A 5,926-nucleotide genomic window follows, 5' to 3' on the forward strand; every position below is an offset into this window, starting at 1 on the left:
CATAGTCTCATTCAGCTCTTCTAGAGAACCTTCCTGGCATGCCTCTACTCATTAGGATGAGATACGTCCTGTGTCTACAATTCTCGATTTCATTATTTTAAGAACTGCTTCTTCCTCCTTCCTAGTACCCAGTTCCTTTTTTAAATATTCAATTCCCTAGCCAGGAAGGATTCCATGGTCTTACTCTTCAACCATATTTATGCCAAGCTCCCAAAATATTCTCGTCCCATTTATTTTCAGTATTTTTACCCCTGCAAAAACAAACAAATCTTATCCCTAGATCTCTCCATCACTGTCTTTCTCTTCTCTACAGGAGCTTCTCTCAGACTTAAAGAATATCACAATTCATGAACAACTCCATGGTCTACAACTTCTGGGCTTTTACCTTTGTGTGACAATAAGTCCATTCTTCCTGAAACGTTTGTTTTCCTCCATTATTAGAGTTTTGCTTCCTCTTTCATTGAAGAAAAAAAGAGAAGTCCTCAACCATTCACTATCAATTCATATATCCACCCATTTATCTATTCATCCATCCATCCATCCATCCATCCACCCACTCAATATGTATTGAGCCACTTGCCACTTCAGTGAGCACTAAACTCAGCAGACAGTACTCACTGCCCCTATAAATATTACATTCTGCTGATAGGTGATAGAAAATAACTAAATGAACTAACTACTGTAGAAACACTATTCTAATAGAGACAATTCAGAGAGGCGAGTCAGCATCCAAACAGGAGGCAACAGTGCTCCGTGGACATCGGACGTATTGGAAGAGGTTCCAGGGAAGCACTGGCATGAAGCTTCCTGAAGCTCTTCTCCCTTGCCTAAAAACATCTTTGAGTGGCTCAACTGGAGTCTACCTGTCTTATCTCAGTGACAATTTGATCTCCCTATGCTGTCATTCCCCAAAGCTTTGGGCTGCATTTCCTCCTTCTTCAGAAAGAGCTGCCCTCCATTGTGTTTCTTCTTTTCTCCAGCTTCAATTCTGCTTTCACTAGTTACAGCTTGCCTAATGCCATCTAAGTGGGTCATTAAGAAAATCATAAAACAAAATTCCATCCTCACCCTTTGTATTAAGATTTCTGTAACTAAGACCCCAAGATGTTTACAGTACAGAATGTATCATCTCACTGTTCTGGAGGCAAAGATGCAAATCAATGTGTGAATAGGACCATACTCCTTTGGGGAACTGTTTGCTCCTAGTTCTCTGTAGTATTTTGTTAGTTTTGTTGTTGCTTGTCTTGTTTTAGTTTATTTTACTGTGGTGCAGTTATTCCAGACTTCCTATGACATTCTCTCTGTGCTTCTGTTTCAAAATTTCTCTTTTCATTAAAAAACAAAACAAAACAAAAACAAATTGAATTGCTGCCACACTATTCCAATATGACTGTCTTAACTAATTAAATATGCAGCCAATGTTTCTAGGGAAGGTCACAATTGGCGGCATGGGAGTTAGTACTTTCACATGAGAATTTGGAGAGAAAAACCCACAAAACTTTCCTATCCTTTGGAGGCCTCACTTTTTATTTGCATAATATTCCATGGGTATGTTTTTTTCTTCAAAAATCATTTGTGTACTATTGGTTCATCATTTTCTTCATTTTTAATTAAAACTTAATTCATTTTAATGTGTTTGGGTATTTTGTTTGTGTGCATATCTGTGTACCACATGTTTCTTTGGTACATGCAGAATCTAGAACAGGATTTCATATTCTTAGTGCAGCTAGATGTTTATGAGGTGCCACACAGCTTCTGGAAGGGCAGCCAGAGCCATCCAAGTCATCTCTCATGTCCTGACCTCTCCTCCCCTCCCCTCCCTCCCCTCCCTCCCCTCCCCTCTCCTCCCCTCCCCTCCCCTCTCCTCTCCTCTCCTCCTCTGCTCTAGCTCTCTCTTTCTGAGACAGGATTTCTCTGTGTAGCTTTGGCTGTTGTAGAACTCACTCTGTAGACCATGCTGGTCTCAAACTCACAGGGATCCTCCTGCCTCTGCCTCCCTAGTGCTGAGACTAAAGGTGTGCACCATCACCACCACCCACACACCTCATGTTCAACACTGCTTACTGCTCATACTGTAAACTTCCATACTTATCCATTCTCAAGGTTTTAATTACAATTTCTATCTAGACAACTCCAAATTCTCTGTCTCTAGCCAGATCTCCCTTCTGAGCTCTGGACTCATGTGTCTGAAGCCTAGAGATGCTGTAGATGCTGTCTCATCAAACTCACCTGTGTCCCCCCCCATCTCTCTCTCTGTTTTTGTTTTTCCAGGCAGAGTTCCTCTGTGTAGCTTTGGCGCCTGTCCTGGAATTCACGCTGTAGACAGGCTGGCCTCCAACTCACAGAGATCTGCCTGCCTCTGCCTCCTGAGTGCTGGGATTAGACACATGTGCCATCACCACCTGGTTCCACTGTCACTCTTAAACCCAATACACTTGTTTCTTAGTTGAGAGAAAACATTTCAATTCTTTATTACCCTTCCTTCTTTCAACTTCTGTCTACACAGGACTCCACTTATACATACCCCTTATCAAATAGTCTTTGCTAACTATTTCTTCAAACTGTCATTTTTGAAATCTCAAATATTCTCTTACCACATTCTCTACTTGTGTCCTTTATAGCAACTTTATTATACTACTTAACAAAAAACTCAAATTGCCAGTGACTTGCAACTACAGGGATGGCTCTGGGGTTAACAGTGAAAGAGGACCTGGGTTTAGTCCTCAGCATTCACATAGTGGTTCACAACCATCTTTAACTCCATTTCCAAAGAAGATAGTGCCCTCTTCTGGCCTCTGTGAACACAAGGCATGTATTTGTGGTACACATATGCAGGTGTAGGCAAGACACTCATACATGAGTAAAAACAAACAAATCCTTTACAAATCAATAATGTCAAATCTAATTGTACATAAGTTTATTAAATTGTATAGAGTTTGAGTCTGGCTAATTTTGGTGTGTGATATTTTTATTTGATTTATATGGGTTTTCTTTTTTACAGTAAAGTTGATCAAATAAATAAAATGTCAGTAACATATCTGTGGTGGTTTGGATGAGAATGGCCTGTATAGGCTCACAGGTATAAAAACCTTATCCCCCGTTGGTGGAATTTCCAGGGTAAGGTTAGGGGGTGTGGCCTTGATGGAGGATGCATGTCTCTTTTTTGAAATGTCAAAAAACACACGCCATTCCCAGTTAGCTCTCTCTGCCTAGTGTTGGCAGATCAAAATGTAAGCTCCCAGCTGCTGCTGTAACACCATGCCTGCCTGCGGCCATGTTCCCTGTCATGATAGCCATGGACTCTAACTCTCTGGATCTATGAACCCCAAATTACATGCTTTCTTGGTCATGGTGTCCTGTCACAGCAATTGAAAAACAATTAAGACATTATGGTAAAACAGTATAGTATGTTGTTCATATTGCCTGTTTTTAGGCTAGTGATAGATAGCAAGTATCTGCTGCAGATGGGGGTCCTGTGTGTTCTCTCATCTAGGACACAAGCTTAACCAGAAGCCCTCTTCTGAGATATATACGCATTTGTATTGGTAAATGGTGCAGGAGCATAAGAGGCTGATTTGAAAAATGCCATCAAATGTGAAGTCCCTGTCGGACAAGTGGTGGGCTACACTCACATTCCAGAGGCCAGAGCACGTAGTGGTGTCCCACATCAGTGAGGCAGAGAAGCACACACCTCTCTCAGGAAGGCAGGCCATTACTGGGCACATGTGGTCCTACAAAGAAGGAAACTGAAGACTGCACTCTACTGCAGCCTACTATGGTATGCAATCAGCCACAGATCCTCAGACTTGAAAGATTTACCATTTTTGTCTCTTCTACAAAGCCAAAATGACTCATCTTTTCATTCCCAATGCTTTCCAGGACACCTGGAGTATCATAGAAGCTCAATAAATAAGGGTTGAGGGCATATATGTTCACAACAGTTCTTATATATTCTCCTGGTGTTACATTATGAATTATTTTTTTCTTTTCATTTTCAGGGAACAGCAGTGCCTCTTTAGCTTTGGGGACACTGCACTTTGGTTTGTTTGCTTATTTGTTCTAGTCTGCTTGTTTTGATGAAGCACTGACCGAAACAACTTAGGGAAAAAAGAGGGCTTGTTTCATTTTACAGGTTACTGTCCATCAGCTAGAGAAAACAGAGCAGGATCTCAAGGCAGAAACCTCAAGGCAAGAACTGAAGATGGAGAAACACGGCTTATGGGTTCACTGCTAGACTCATACTCAGCTAACTTTCTTATGAAACACAGGTCCACTTGCCCACAGTGGGCTGGGCCCTCCTGTCAATCAGCAGTCAAGAAAATGCCCCACAGACAGGCCTCTGGGCCAAGCTGATGAAGGTAACTTCTCAGCTGAGGGTGTCTATTCCCAGGTGTATCAAGTTGACAACCAAGATTTGCCATCCAATTAGGTGGTTTTAATCCTCTGGACTAGAACCTATGTGATGAGAGCGGATCATCATCTCCCTTCTTGTGCCCTGTAAAATATCCAGAAGAGAAAAGCTCAATATATGCCTGAATCATTGAATCAAATCACTTTCCCCACTGGAAATCAACATGTGTTTATTAATTGCCTACCAGGTCCATTCTATCGTTCACTCAGACTAGGAAGCTACGGCATGCCAAAGGCCAGTGGCATCAAGGAGAGCAGCGCATGCCCATGGCCCCAACTTAAAGAGCAACACTTGAATCCAGCAGCAAGTGCAGGACCACTGTGCTAATCTCGGTGCCTTGTCATCTACTCCACCTGCACCCCTCACCTCAATTTCAACAGCATGCCTATGATCTAATTTTCCCATCCAGTTTATTGCTTTGCACTGCTCAGCTCACCAAGTACATTTGTGTTTATTGTGCGATTAGTGCTGAGTACTCTGAATGAGGTAATGACAGGCAGCAAAGGCCAAGAGCTGATGCCCTAGCTCTATGCATCACTTCATACCTCAGGAGAATAAGGCCCTCCTCTTCTCTGAAGCCTGGCTGCATTACAGATTCACGCTTTCAAACTGGAACCGTCAGCCTCTCAAGGAGCCTGGCAGAATGCAGCCTGGAGACCTTTTTCAGAGGCAAACCTGGCAACGAGCAGCAGAACTGAAGGAGAGTTCAGGGAGAATGGGCAATACGACGGTCTTCCAGACTCTGGGATTCAGGTAGAGATGTGGTACTTTCTGAGCATGCTGGTCTTGAGTTCAAGTAAAAGTGGGAATTCGGAATACTTTAACAGGAAGGAAGGAAAGAAGGAAGGAAGGAAGGAAGGAAGGAAGGAAGGAAGGAAGGAAGGAAGGAAGGAAGGAAGGAAGGAAGAAAAAGGGCAGTCAATGGAAACTTTCCCATCACTGGTCCAGTTTAGACAACTATCAAGTAAGTGCTAAGATATAACTGACCAGAACCCTGGACAGAGATTTCAAAGAACTAAGCATACTTCTGTCTTGTCTCTACGATTTGCCTGCTGCAGTGGTTTCAACGAGAAACGAAATGTCTTGGGAATTTAAATACTTGGTCCCCAGTTGGTGGTCCCACTCCAGGAGGGTTAGGTGCTTCTGCCTGGCTGGAGGATGCATGCTACTGGGGACAGGATTTAAAAGCTTAAAGACTCACTTCACTTGCCGTTTTCTCTCTTTGCTTCATGCTTAATTTCAAGATGTGAGCTCTCAGCTTCCTGGTCCAGGTGCCATGTCTGCTACTGGCTGCCACACTTCCCCATCATCAAGAACGCGTATCCTTCTGGAACCATATGCCCAAATAAACTCTTCTGTAAGTTGCTTTGGTCATGGTGTATTATCATAGCAGCAGAAAGTAATTAATGTGCCTACTCTTGCTTCCCCTAGATAATAAATGCATCCTTCCCTTAGGTGCTCACTTACTCTACCATCTTCTCGATATCTATGTTATAAATATGGTTTCAAACTTTC

Source organism: Mesocricetus auratus, unplaced genomic scaffold (assembly GCF_017639785.1).
Source record: "Mesocricetus auratus isolate SY011 unplaced genomic scaffold, BCM_Maur_2.0 Super-Scaffold_100022, whole genome shotgun sequence".
NCBI classification, from domain to species: domain Eukaryota; kingdom Metazoa; phylum Chordata; class Mammalia; order Rodentia; family Cricetidae; genus Mesocricetus; species Mesocricetus auratus.